Source organism: Rattus norvegicus, chromosome 3, assembly GCF_036323735.1.
Source record: "Rattus norvegicus strain BN/NHsdMcwi chromosome 3, GRCr8, whole genome shotgun sequence".
Taxonomy (NCBI): Eukaryota; Metazoa; Chordata; class Mammalia; order Rodentia; family Muridae; genus Rattus; species Rattus norvegicus.
In genome coordinates, this window is record NC_086021.1 from 20,959,308 (window position 1) to 20,974,703 (window position 15,396).

The window sequence follows — 15,396 nt, forward strand, 5'->3', positions numbered from 1 at the left end:
GCATATTAAGCATGCACCAGCAGAGTCTTCTTTCATTTATTATGTCCGGTCTCCACATCAGGAGGGGAAAAATGGCTTCAAGAAAACACTGCAATTGTAGTTGATTCAAAGCAGCATTATGCTTTGAGCTTTCTAAAAATGAAGGCAAACCCAACTAGTGAGAAACATAGGCTTAGGCAAACCAAACTTGGCCTTAGCACTGACTTCTAGCAAGGTTTATGTCACATATAAGGAACACTGGGAAAGAGAACTCCTTGCCCAGGTCATTATGATAAATGAATGAATGAATGAATGAATGAATGAATGCAGAAATGGTTTTCTTAAGGCAATTCTGTTGGTGTTGGTACAAGAATCTTTCAGTGAGCTACAGAGAGATGGCCAGTCTGGGTTCTGGGTTCTAAGAACTGATGCTACAGAGGGTGAAGACAGCCAACACTTGTATCTCTGCGATGACAATGTGGTAGAGGAAGAAACCCAGCATAAATGTCAGATCTATGTCATGGACTGCTAAGGAGGGAAGAAAGCAAACAATGACAGGGATAAAGAGTGGCTCATGATTTTAGTCTCCCTTTGGGCATAAAATTTTTATTGTCTAGTGTCCTTTTGTAGAGAAAAGTATCCAGTAGCACACCTTATCCTTGAGGTTTGTGTCCAAAACACTGCAGGAGATGCCTGAGACTGTAAATGTCAATTGTTTTTGCTTTGCTGAGTTGAAACGCAAAGCCCTGTGCATGGTAGATAATTGCATCTTATAGCATGGAGGTTTTGAAACTAGACTGTGAATGCCCTTAGGTTTTCCTGCTTTGAAGTGAGAGAGATGGGGGAAGCTGGTAGAGGTGAAGTCATACAGTGAATAATTGGCAGCTAGGGTTTGCTCCCAGGCTTCTGTGACTCCACAGTCACCATCTAAAAACATGCGGCATAATTCATTTAGACCTGGAGGCTGCCCCACTTCTAACTTTCTGTCGCTTTCTGAAAATGAGTTCTCTAAACCCATTCAATCAGTCCATATAATGACTCATAATCGCAAAAGATGTCTCTGGTCCAGGAATGTGTCCATCTTAGATCAAGTACTACTCCCTGGGTGTATTTTGTGCCCATCGTATGCCTTCCATCCTTCTTTGCTTGCTTTCTTTTTTTAAAAGATAGAGTCTCAAATTTGCTATGTGTTCAAAGCTGGCCTTGAACTCTTGATCCTCCTGCCTCTGCTTCCTGAGACCTAGGCTTAGATTCCTGATTCTCTTGCCTCTCCCACCTGAGACTTGGAGTTACACTTATGTGCCACCATGTCTGACATGCATCTTGTTTTGAATCAACACTACAACTGTTTAGGTTAGATATCCTCACTTCCAAGTGAGGGGACTGTGGCTACAGGTCAGAAAGAATAGCAGGGTTCAACCAGATAAGAACGCCACTCTGTGACCTTTTTGTTTTGTTTCGTTTGACCTAAGAATACTGAACCAGAAGTATCTTTGCTTTAAAGGTAGGGACCTAATTTTTCTGTAGCAGGGTCCAGGGAGCTCTGCCCCAGTGTCCCTTTATTCTTGTTCCTGGACCTCAGTAATGGGTTGTACCTGAACAACACTAGCCTACGGAAAGGAAAGGAATCCAAAATACCACATCATGTCCAATAGAAAAAAAATGCTCTCCTAATTATACCCTACATGGTGACACAAGCCTTTTAATCTCAGTGCTCCAGGACCTGAGTCAGGAGGATCTTGAATTTGGGGCTAGACTCCCCTCAGCAAACAGCCAACCAGAATAAGGTGTACATAATTGTGGGTAAGAGCACAATGACCCCGGTGCTAATTATACTGAGTGGACAGGCTGGGTTCCAAACAGGAACTTGTGCACTGATTTGGGGGTATCAAGGTTTATACATGTGCCCTAGAAAGAGTGTGGGATTGGCTTCAAGCTCCTTGAGTGCCTTCATCAGTCCTGGGAATTGGGCATCATGAGGACAGAGAGAATTTTCTTTCCCTCAGTGGTACTGGGGTCACCATTTTGTTAGCTAGTCCTCCACAGATCTAGAACCTCATTCTTGAGACGTTTGATAAGTTTTCAGTCCCTTCTTTGGTGGTATAGGCCATGTCTTCATTTTTCAGTACAAGACAGACACCAGGTACCTGTATCAAGTGTACAGAAGCCATTTGAATGGATATTGGTGGGTAGCAACAAAAATAAAGTTATGGTTGGGGGTCTCCACAGCGTGAGAAATGGTGTTGAAGGGTCACAGTGTGAGATGACAACGAAAAGGCTGCTCAGAGGGGCCTGAAGCCAGAAGCTTCACTGGGTTCTGAGAGTAGACTTTCTAGACACACTGACTTTCCTGTCTCCAGTTGTGCTTCCTACCTGATGGTTTGGCTTTTCCAACTTTATGTCTACTGTCACTTTGTACATTTTTAATGTTGTTCCTCTGCTGCTCTTGGGTTCCCAAAAAGCCTGGCTCAGAGGCTCCTGAACCTTTGTTTATTCTAGACTCAGCTCTCCCAGTAGCCTTCTCAGAGGTCCAGTGACTAAGGATTTGTTGTTCTAAAATAGGTATATATAAGATCACCATTGGATTTCTGGTGAATGTCTGTAATCTCAACACTCAGGGGGTGGAGGCAGGAGAACCAGGACTTCAAGGCTAGCCTCAACCACACAGCCAATTAGAGGCTACCCGCTGGTATATGAAACCTTGACTCCACTTTTCCATACATCTGCATATCTGCCCTTTGTGGCCTTCACAGTCACACAGTGTTGCTTTCATTGAACTCTACACATTGTAAGTCCCATTGGTCATGGTACATATTCCACCATGAAAGTGGAGGAGTGTCCAATGAATTTTAGCCCCAGTTTCTCAACAGGCACAAACTCATGGAGTTGTAGGGTCCTGCTGAAATGCTGCACCCCTAAAGTTCTCCCCAGTCTTCCCAGTGGCAGTGACTGTATACCTCTAGCATGAAGCTGGTCCCTTTAGTTCTTTGAGTAGCAATGACCATTAGAGGTATTTGGTGACCTGCACATCTCTTTATTTCTAGCCCTTTGAATGAGGCCATGATGTGTCTGTCAATTGTCGGTTGTCACGTTCCCTCTCCATTGGGGTTGGGCGTGAGCTAGGTGGATCCAAAGATTTTTCTAGAATTTTCTCTGTGGTTGGAGCTTCATACAGAGAGTACAATGTCCAGTGGGACAGCTCCGTTAGTGGAATTGGCAGAGCATCGGTCTTCAGAAGTCTAGATCAGGAGCTGGGGCAACCTGGGGTCCCTTGTTTATGACAGAGAAAAGTTACTTAGGTTTGCCTGTTTCTAGATGCAGACAGCAGAGCAGTTCCTTAGCACCAGGCCTTTGAATTTTAGCCTGGAAGTTGTATGTGGGTTGGGGTAGCATAGTGTGAGAAACCTGTCTAGCATATACAGGGTTCCAGGGAGTAGTGGTGGGGCAATAACAGGAAAAGGAATGTTGGTTGATTGATAGTAGATATCTTGTAAGCAAGGGAAATGTGGGTGCTGTCCTGTGTGGTGTAAGATGTTTGGCATATAATCTCTTGCCTTTACCCAGCAGGTACAGCACCCTGCTCACTTGCCTTGCAACCTGAAGACGACTGCAGAGAGCGCCCAGTGTGTGCCAAGCAGTAGATTTCTACTGGTGGAGCACCAGTGATATTGACAAAGATGTCTATCGCATGACTCTTGAGATATCTCTATATGCGTGTGGTTCTAGGGCTGGGAAGGAGGAGAGCCTTGTACATATCACGCAGGTGCTCTACTACTGCCAAGACACAGCCTAGAACTTGGTAGAGTTTTTCAGAGACAGGATCTCTGTGTGTATGTTAGGCTAGTCTTGAACTTATAAGCCCCTCCTGCTTCTGCTCTGAAATGCAAGGATAAAGGTTTCAGACAGCTTGCAGATGTGCAGATGTGTTTTTGTTGTTGTTGTTGTTTTTCTTTTTTTTTTTTTTAATAGTTCCCTCTCTTGATTTCAATATACTCAAACACCAAGGTTTTCTGTTTTCCTTGCTGCCTTAGTACAGATGTGTTGGAAGAAGTGAGGTCAGGGGCCATCTTTGTGGGTTGGTGTCAGCTCCACTCATCTCAGACCTACCCTGGACTCTGGTGAGCTTTGGCTGTCCTAACTGTATAGCAAGTCACTGAGATGGGTAGATGTTAGGTCTCGCCAGTCTCAGTGCATGATGACTTTTATTTTATTTTTGGTTTTGTTGTTGTTTGTTTGTTCTTTAATTTGAAAATCTTTTATAACAAAAGTTTTTAAAAAATGTACTTTGATGGCTAGTGGAAGATGCACTCTGTCTTATGCCTTAAAATCTATTTTAACCTTTCATATGATAAATATCAATAGTCAGAAACCATATTTAAAAAGCACATGAAGGTCTTCAAGTGTTTTACCATCTAGGGTTGTAAGACCAAAAAGTTTGGTACTTCTTTTGGCAAAATTATACTCAGGAGAGTGGTTTCTGTTGTGCACAGTGTTTATCACTTTATTGTTATGAAGTGATACCCGACTGTCTCCTGAAGTGGCTGTCTTTGGTTTTGGCCACCAGCAGTGTACTAAAGTAGCCATTGTGTAATGGCCTTGTCAGCACTTGTCAACTTTGTCATGATCTAAACCCACAAGATTTAGACATCTATTATACAATTATATTATAATTATTTATTTGTAATTATATTTAGTTTACATGCTTCTGATTACTACGGGGTAGTCTAAGATAGTTTCTTCTTTAATGAATTGCCTGGTCAACCCTTTGGCTCAGTTCCTTGTGTATATTTTCTCCTGGTTCCTGCTCACAATGCTCTTTTTTCCTGTTTCCTTTGCGGTATTTTTTTCATTATCATTACAATATCTATCTATTGATCTGTCTGTCTGTCTGTCTATCTATCCAAGTCATTCCCATTGTTTGCCCTAATCTTAAGTAGTATATGAATGGACTGATAATTTCTTTATTGACTTATTTTAAAAAGTCAGTATCTTTTGTTTATCAAGTCATATACTTTGTGTTAACAGACAAGGAGGTAAAATATTCTTCTTTGCTCTCAGTTTATAATCTAGTACAACAAAACCAAGAGAATATAATATAAACAAGGGATTGAACCTAGCATAGTCGCTTACTAGCCAAATGCTTCTGAGCTCTATGCACAGCTCCAACCTCATCTTTCTAAAATTATGCTTTGTTTTTGAGATCTATTTGCCTGCAAGTTTCTGCCACGTACAGCTGAGAATAAAATTTTCAAAGTTTTAAATGCTATTAGGTTTCCTCCCCACTGCCATTGATTTTTTATTTTTTAGAGAAGATCTTCCTGTGTAGCTCAGTCTGCCATGAAATCTCAACCCTCCGCCTTAGGGTTTATAGTGCTGCCACTGGAGGCCTGCCCCACTATGCCTGGCCTACCTTGGGCTTTAAAATATTGTTTTAGATTTATTTTTTACTATTTAATCACTAGAAATATTTTTCCTACATGCATGGATGTGTATCATGTGGTGCTTTGCGCCTTCAGAGGTCAGGAAGGTGTTCGATCCCCTGGCACTGGAGTTACAGATATAAGCAGCCATGCAGATGCTGGAAATCAGTTGCCAGCACCCCAGTCAGGTCACTTACAACCACCACAGCTCCAGGTCCAGAGTATCTATGGCCCTCTCTGTAGGGACTGCACTAATACAGATTTAACCCCTCGGCCCCTTATATGCATAATTTAAAAAATCTTATAAGATGTAATTTTCTTTTACATTATTGATATTTCCCATTCAAATGTGATCTATGTGATTCTTTTAACTTTGGGTTTATTTTCATAATCTTATTCATTTTCATTTCTCACAGGGCTGTTGCCAAGCATTGTATAGTATAGATTCCTGTTATGAATAGGATCTTTTCCTCCTCCTCCATTTCTCTAACTCATGAATATTGTTGCCTGAGAAAACTTAAGATTTTTTTTCATATATCTGAAATTAGCAGCAACACTCTTAACTACTTTCTAAAGTTTTGTGTGTGTATGTATAACATGAACAGCTTATGATGATGGATGACCCGTAGTCTCTAGTCTATACACGCATGCACACACACACACACACACACACACACACACACACACACACACACACACACGAGAAAGAGAGAGCTAGAGAGGGAGAAAGATAGAGACAAAGATAGAGAAACAAAGATAGAGAGACAAAGACAGAGACAGAAAGACACAGAGACAGAGACAGAGACAAACAGAGATGGAGAGAGGGAGACAGGGAACACTTTACTGACTGAGCTACATTCCTCCTCCCATGTTTTGTTTTGCTGTGTAGCCTAGGAATGTGTCAGGATGCTTGGTTTTGACCAAGTTTTTAAAATGTATAGTTACAGAATACTATCTATTAAGTCCAGTTGAATATATGACTCATACACAAACAGGCTTTTTGGTCTGTTTTATTTACTGTTATATCCCTAGGACATGCAAGAGGGTAGGTGTTTTTCAGTTCAATGGAAGGAAGAACAGATAAATACCAAATTTTCCATTCACAAGCACAGAGCTATAGTGATTTTGTTTTGAACCAGGCATAGTGGGGAAGTTGAAGTAAGAAGATGGTTTGTGTGTCTTCTTATTCTCTGATTCCTTTTATATGGTAGCTCTCTGCCTCACCAGGCTTCTTATTCATGAATTTTCATAACAGCTTTATTTGAAATTGCCTGGTACTGGAATGAACGCATATGTCCCAGACAATGGAATGAACTGTAACAATCACTTGGTGCACTCCATTGGGAGAGATGGCTTCACAGTTGGGGTGAATGGACTCAGACAGTGTTAAACACTTCAAGCAGTACGATGCCACAAGTATTACTTTGTTGGAATTACCTCACTATGGAGGCAAAAAGCAAATTAGTGGTCATTTGGGGTCTGAGGTGGGTAGTGAATGGAGACCTAGGAGAGGTAGAGAGAAGTATGTGTGTTAATCGGAGGTGAGGAGAAGGGGCCAGTATAGTGATGTAACTGTTCTTTGCCTGGACTGTGGTGGGGTCACATGACACATTTGACAAAAGTATGGATGAGCAAACATTCTCCAATGAACGAAGGTAAAACAGCGGAAGTCTAAACCCAGTGTATGGTTGTGTGAATTTCAGTATTTTTATTGTGATGATAGACTATGTCTTGCCATAATGTGACTTTTGGAGGAAACTGAGCAAAGCACAAGAAACCTCTTATGTTGCTTCTTACAACTCTGTGAACCTGTAGTTATGTTGGTAAACTTTTGAGATCCTGTGGCTCAGTAATTCTGAAGACATCTGCATACATGTCATGGGTAGAGGGCAACACCATGTGTCTTCAGTTGTTCTCTACTTTAAAAAATATATTTATTTATTTGCACTTTTGTGTCTGTTTTGGCTGCTCATACGCAAGTGCATTACTCGAATGCAGTGCCAGAAGAGGGCACCAGATCTCCTTGAACTGGAGTGCAGGTGGTTGTAAGCCAGGTAACACATACCCAGTGCTAGATTTACAGCCGAGCACCACCACATCCGGCCTTTACATGGCTGCTGCACACCTGAAGTCAGGCTCTTATGCTTGTGCAGCAGTAACGGTTCACAGAGGTCTCCCTAACCCTGTTTGACTGCTTGAAATAGAATAGACTTTTCTGACATTGGAATTGTAGCACCCAGTTCCTCGTGCTCATGTGTACAGCTGGTTTCGTGCTTGGGCAGTCAGACTTAGGTTTTGGTTGGAAGCCAGGTATATTTATGGTCCTTAAGACATAAGACCTCCCTCTCTCCATCTCACACCGTGAATACTTGGCCATTTCTCATCCTTCTTCTCAGCACACATTATACAGGGCATCACTGATGCAGATGGGAGCTGCAGAACTCCTGATCCACTAAGATGTGAGACATGTCATCTGCTGACTCCTGTGGTCCCTTACCGAGCCACTCTGTTAGGCTTCCCTCACCATGATGCACTTTATCCTCTAAGACTCGAGTCAGTGTGAGGCCTTCCTCTGCAAGTTGCTTCTGTCAAGTGTTTGTCCCAGCCACAAGACTAGAAGTCAGAAAGTGGAGAGATGGGCTGGGCTGTTCCTCACTTGGTTCAGAACTTGCTTGGTCCTACCATCAGATAATCCCAGGCACAGAGACTGCAGTTACACACGCTGTCAAGGTGCATTCTAGCTGCAGCATGGCTCAGGACTCTGTGCCTTTGCACCTGACTGATAGCCCACTGCGTAGCTGGACTGCATCATAGGAGATGACCTGTCCTCACCTTTCTCTAGTTTTACTTCTCTCTTCTTTCCTTCTCCTCTCTCCCCACCCTGTTTCTTCTTGTATTCCTTTCAGCAGACTGGACTGCCCCAGTGATCCTGCACTTCTGCTTGTCATGCAATGGAAGATGGCTGTGTTGCTGTCTGCTCAGTAGTGTTACAAGTGATATGTGATTGGCCAGCATCACCCTTTTTATTGTTCTTGGGTAATTTTCCGTATTCCACGTGTTTCTCCTGAAAATAGATGTTTGAGTTGCTTTGTTTTTATTACAAATGAAACATGTCTGAGAGCCCAGGGAGGGGCATTCCTGACTAATGGAGCACATATATGTTTAATGTCTTAAGAAACTTCTGGGGGTTTCTAAAGTGTTCCTACCATGTTACCCTCTCAGCAGCAATGCATGGCACATTCCATCCTTCCTCAGAGTAAGAGGAACTTCCAGAGGAACAGAAGTGGCTTAAATCAGGAAAACAAATTCACTCAAGAAGAGCTTTGAATCACTAATAAATGTTGACTGAAACACAGAAACATGGTAGAACCAGTTTGGAATGCCTCCTGTGTCTAGCTAGTGTCTGTGGACACCCATGTGCTCTTTTTTTTTTTTTATTTTTTTTTTTACTCTTTCCCGGGTGTTTGGACAGACCAAGGATACAGACATGCATGCCTGAGGACATAATGTTTTAATTATACAGATGTGTGTGGCATCCAGCTTGAAGTTCTCTGTAAACAGGGCCAGCTGTTCCTGACATTTTCCTCTTCTCTGCTTTTTCTTTGTATAGAGGCACACAACGAAAAATGATGATTTCTGTTCCCTCTGATCAAAGACTGTTAACCTTTCAGCTATAGCCTTTTCACAAAGCCAAGAACTACTCATTGAAGGGGGGAAATGGGCCTGTTGACATTTTACAGGATATTTTGAAATGTTAAAGATCTTTTTGAGGGTGGGGCCAAGGGCACAGACACCTGTAATGTGTGCACTGTCCTGAGTGTCCTTACATTCTCAGGAAACAGGCGGCTACTGCTTTGTGTGTACTCTTGGAACACACACATACCCTCCTGAAAAGACCACAGTTTGTTGTGCTGATAGAGGGGGCATGTGGTAGACTGGGCTGAGGCCTTCACAGCCTCTGTTGAGGGAGTAGTACTGGGGGGGGAGCCTTTCTCTCCGGTATTCTTAAACAATGCTTGTCATTTGGGGCTTTGATATGTTGCTTAGGCTATGACTTGGCAGGACACTTCCATAGAGCAGGACACACAGACTGGTATGGTACCAAAGTGGCAGGAAGGCAGTTTTTTTTTTTTTTTCATTTAAGAATTTAAGAGGAGGGCTCAAAACCTCTGCACTCTGTAATTTTGGTCAATCGTCATTGGCAATCTGTTAGTCTGGCAGGCATGAGTTTTAAAAACACGAAAACAGTATTGGAAAAGGATGTTCTGGCTCAGGGGGAAACCCAGGCTTTGCCAACCTGACTTTAAACATCTCTTTTCATAGAACTTAGCACAGCTAGTGATGCTGGGGGTGGGGTGGGCAGTGTAGGGAAGAAACTTAATTATGCAAATTTTGATCTTAATGCTTTATTTGTATGTTTCTGGCAGGCTGTTCTTTAATCTCTAGAGCAAGATTGCTCAGAATTACCATATATTCTCATTAATTTCATTAAAATTATAGCAAAGGTTGTTTTTGCTATAATCAAGAGTGATTTTGATTAATACTTAGGAAATCAAACCCCTCGCCAGCAGTGGGAATGAGAACAACCTTTTCAGTCAGTCGTCCTTTCTCTTCCTTCTCACCCCTTCGCAAAAGGCCAAAGATACAAATGCACCAGAGGGATTTTTAAGAGTCTGCTTGCGGGGGCTGGGGATTTAGCTTAGTGGTAGAGCGCTTACCTAGGAAGCGCAAGGCCCTGGGTTCGGTCCCCAGCTCTGGAAAAAAAAAAAAAAAAGAGTCTGTTTGCTTTTGCAGATAGTTCTAAGGAAAACACTCCAAAATGGGAGTCCATTTTCCTCTCTCTTGAGTGTGAAGAAAGAACACACGTGTGCACACCAGCCTGCCTTGGCTGGCAACAAACAGTGCCAGGAGCACACACCCTCTCTTACAGGCTAACTCTTAAGTCAGCAGAGAATGCTGGGAAAATCTAGAAGATGAAGAAGGTAACATACCCATGTACCCATGTAAAGAGGACCTGAAAATTGCAGACAGGTATTAGATAAAAACTAACGGACCAGTCGAAGATGATCTATCTGTGCTTTTAGAAACCATACCTACTGAGGCATCCCACATTATAACTTGCTCTGATTTCAAAGCCTAGTTTGACACGTGTATTTTTGTGCTTATGATCTGTTCATGAGCGTTCATTAGTACACTATGTACAGTGTGAGGAGGAGCAGGTCATTGAGGGAGAAAAAGATACTGGAAAGATAGTCATTTGACACGCTATAGTTTCTAATGTTTCAACCACACCCTCCTCCATTTTCCCTCCCTTCTTTCCATTCTTTTGAGTACTGATGCTGGAAACCATGACCTTTTGTGTGCTAGACAAACACTCTGTCAATGATTCTCTGTTGCCTCCTTATTGATCTGTGTAATAATTTTTGATCATAGGATAGGTGTTAAATAGTATATCTTCACTACCTCCTCCTTCAAGGTGTGCTCAGTACTCTAATCAAAGACAGAACCCATTTGTCCATTGTCTTTTTCCTTGCCAACCTCTATGGTTCCTGCTTTTAGGAAAAAGTGGGGCCAGCTTACAGGTTCAGAGGTTCAGTCCATTATCATCAGGGCGGGGGCAGGACAGTGTCCATACAGATGTAGGGCTGGAGAAGCTGAGAGATCAACATCTTCCAAGGGCAGATAGGAGAAGACTGGCTTGCAGGCAGCTTTTAGGAAGTCTTGTCAGACTATTTCTTATGTTTGGACACTGTAGGTATCTGTGTTGCACTGCTTTCTTAGGGCTACTGGGACACAATGGAGTTAAAGTATACATTAACAACTGGCCACACAGCAACATTTGATCCATTAAAGACTGAATACATGACAGTATGTATTATTTACTTCTTTATTGCTTTGAAAGACACCATGGCCAAAGCAAATTAAAAATAAAATTAGGATGATGTTTCCAGAAGGTTAGAGTCCATGATGGCAGAGAGAAGCCATGGTGTCAGGAGCAGCTGAGAGCTTACATTTTGGGTAATTTAGTGTGAGCATGAGTGAGTGTGTGCGTGTGTGTATGTGTGTGTGTGTGTGCGCGCATGCACAAGAGTGTGTACATTTATGTGTATGTGTATGTATATGTGTAAGAAGAGAGAGAGAGAGAGACAGAGAGACAGAGAGACACACACACAGAAAGAGAGATTGATATGTACCATGGTGCCTGTGGAAGTCCAAGAAAAGTTATGGAGTTGATAATTTCCCATCTCTACATTGGTTCAAGGAATTGAGTTCAGGTTATCAGGGTTTCTGCTTTTTATGTAGAAGATAACTGTACAATAAACTGGATAACTTAAAATTTGTAAAGAAATAATAATTTTTTCCAATTCCCCAGAATAGAATTCCCCAGAGTTCAAAATATCAGCAGAGCCATGCTCCTGAGTGTTCCTGGATTTGAATGGAATCCTTCCTTCCTCCCCCCGCCCCATTCTTAACTACTTTGTATCTCACTAAAATATAAGAACAGCTAACCAGTTTCCTGTGGATAGATGTGATGACTTGGAAACCTTTCTTCTGGATTTAGATTAGTGTGAGCAAAGGATGTGTCCCTCAGGTGAGTGGAATGCCATTCTTTGTCACCTCAGCTTTCACAAGTCCTTTGTAATCACAGTAATTGCAAGACGCTGTGCAGACGACAGGGCCATGGTACAATGTTCACAAATGCCAATATGTAGCAAAGGCCTAATAATACACTAGGTGTGAATTATGAACCTCAATTAAGGCCTTTGCCAGTCATATTGCCCAGTTAGAATATACATAATTGTAAGTAGGACTCCATTTTTTTTTACAAAAAGAATATTTGCTTGTTAAAACTGTGACATTCAAGAGTTAACTTAATAGGATGTGGAAAGATTTCCCAATGAATACTGCAGACCTCAGAAGAACAAAGGCGAGCACATGGTTTATTTTAAACAGATGTCACCTGCTGTGGAAACTTCTTTCAGGCAAAGAATACAATGTTCTTACTGTTCTCCAGGCCTGTGATGGATTGTTATATACATAGGAGAAAGGGGGAAATAGTCTCTCTATTTCTGCCTTGAACTTAGATGCCTAAAGCAACACAAATCCATCCATTAACATTTTGGGTATTAGGCAGCTGAAAGATTCCCACTAGAATAAAGTTCAGCTTTAGCAGCGTTGTCCTCCTCTGAAGGCTCTAGTTTCTTTGCCTTTCCTGAGTTTGTTCTTATTGTTTGTTTTGTTTCTTTTTGTTTTGTGAAATGTGTCTTCATCTCATGGATCATGGCTCCTTCCCCTGATCCACTGACTACATGTTGTCTGATTATCACTCTTCTTTTCTTATCATGACCCTAGAATTCACCTTGAGCCTGTCCAGATAATACAAGATAATAACTGTATCTCCAATACCTTAGAAGCTAGCTTAGTTACATTTTATAGTAATTTCTGCCTCATAAAGTATCAACTGTGTATGCCCTGACACTCGAAATGAGAACACCCCTGAGGGACTGCATGCATTACAGGAAATTGAACATTATATCATTAGCATTGTGTCATGATGTCACACTTTTTATTTTACATAAAACCACAATAGATTCTCAGAAAAGATCATATCTAGACAACTTCCATATATGGTTTTAAAAAAATGTAAGATCTTATGAAAACCAGAAATGAAAATTCCACAATATGTGTGTTAAGTGCGGGGTCAGCTGAAATGACTCAGACCCATTGCAGGGGCCTAAGTACTTTTTCCTTCCACTAAGTGGTGGTTAATGAGCACACAGTAAGCTAAATGGACTGTGCATGCAGTCTTCTTCTTTTGTAGCCTGGGTTCTGCTATTTTTGCACAGGTCTGGTATTCATGTTTTTGCATGTGTCTCATTTGGTAATATCTATGTTACTCACAACACAGGTCTAAGTGTGACAAACATGTTGAGTGTACAGTGGGGTTGTGTCTCAGCGGCTCTACCACAGGTGTCTTGCCTCAGGCCTCTTGGGCATTCTTTGTGCAGAAATGTTAGAACTCATCTACCCAGTGATCCCACAGGGATGTGGGGAGATAGCCAGGACATAATGATTCTCTGGTTGGGGGGGAGGGACATGATGCTTTAAGTGTGTTTTAAAAATTATCACTTTTACTTTTGAAATTATAACATAATCCCAACATTTCTCCATTCCCTCCACTTCTCCTCCCACCAAACCCTTCCATGTGGGCTGGAGAGATGGCTCAGTATTTGGAAGTGTATTTTACTCTTCCAGAAGAACTGAGTTTGGTGCCTAGTACCCTTGGCAGATGGCTCACACCTGCCTGGACTTCTAGCTCACAGGCTCTGATGCCTCTGGTTGCCTTGGGCATTCACACATACACAGGATAAAAATAAAATAAAATAAAATGTTAAAATGACTCCCATCTACTCTTGCTAGCTCTCCTTCAAGGCCACGACCTCCTTTTTCATTAATTGTTGTTACATGCAACTATGTATAGATTTTCCTACATACATAAATATAACCTATTCAACCTGTCTAATGTTGCTTGTATGTTTATGTTTTCAGTACTGACTACTTGGTATTGGGTAAAAATTGACCTGCTCTTCCCCGGGGAAGACGATCAAAGTCTCAGCATTTCTTAGTTGCATGTAGTTCTTTGTGTAGAGTTGAGGCTTCACGGGCTTTCATCCACTTTGACATGTCTATTAGCTTGGTAAATCAATTAATTTATTGAGGCTTAGTTACTGAGAAGAAACTGTGTGACTGAAAGGTAGGTGCATCACCAAAAGCTCACCACAGAGGCTGGGGAGAGGGTTCAGTCCGTAAAGTGATTGCTGCATTAGCACAGGAGTCTGAGCTCAATACCGAACACCCACGTGACAAGCCAATGCTAGTGGCACACACTTGTGCTCTCATTGTTGGTGAAAGGGGGAGAGCAGATCCTTGGCACTGAGTAGCAAGCTGACTTGACTTAATTGCTATGTTCTGTGTATGTATGAAAGATTCTGTCTCAAAAAAAGAAGGGCCTTCAAATACCCACAAAGGTGTGTGTGAACCTAAACATAGAAACATCCACACACACACACACACACCTGCACATACATCTACAAAGTTTGGTTTTGAAGTTCCACCCCAGCATGGGTGATGGCTCACCAAAGCTGTAGACATAGAGCGCTCTGAAAAATTTACAGGTAGCCCGAGGAACCAGAGGCATTTTGTTAAGTTTTATGTGCCCTACAAGTCTACCTTCTCACTCTAGGAAGGGATTAGCAGTGACTGACTTTATGGAGGACCATACTTTGAGCTGTTGGAAGGGACAAAAGTCCTTAAAGAAAACGGTGTGCAGTAAAGAGTCACAGGGTAGGTTGTAGCTAGACTGGACTAAAATCCTTGCCCTGCCTTGTTTAGAGCTGCTTCAATCCAGTCCGTTTCTATCTTCAATAGGCCTCCTTCATGATATACCTTCCTCCTCTTCTTTAAGGTAGGGTTTCAGCGTGTAGCCTTGGCTGGCCTAGGACTTGACACATACACCAAGCTGTACTTGAAATCGCTGTGCATACCAGGCTCGCCTTGCACCTGTAGTAGATCGTCTGCTGACTCCCAGTTTCTGGGAGTAGAGAGGCTCTCGAGAGGACCTGGATTCAGTTCCCAGCATCCACACGATAACTCGCAGATGCCTCTAAGTCCAGTTTTAGGGGGTCCGATGCCCTCTTCTGATCTCTAAGGATTCTTGCACAATCATTGATTTTTTTCTTTGTGTGTGTGTGTGTATCATATTAATAACATATTAAATAAATAAAAAATATATTTATTTCTTGCCTATGTAGGTGCAGAGTATCACTCTTTGCCTTTGCTGAGGAAAGGTTTCCTCTTTCAAATTAGCTGCCCCTAAGCCATCATCCAGCTCACACACAAGTCTTGAATCTCCTTATGAGCAGCAGTAATTAGATGGACCAGAACATGAGAAGGGGAGCGGAGCAATAAAACAGGCAAAATAATTTCGCATTACTTC

General features: G+C 42.0%; 1 long non-coding RNA gene across 3 annotated transcripts in view; it reads left to right on the forward strand.

Moving 5' to 3' along the window:
- LOC103692584 (uncharacterized) overlaps positions 1–15,396 on the forward strand; it is a 44,659-nt gene that overhangs the window by 15,474 nt on the left and 13,789 nt on the right. The gene's annotated exons all lie outside the window — the stretch shown is intronic.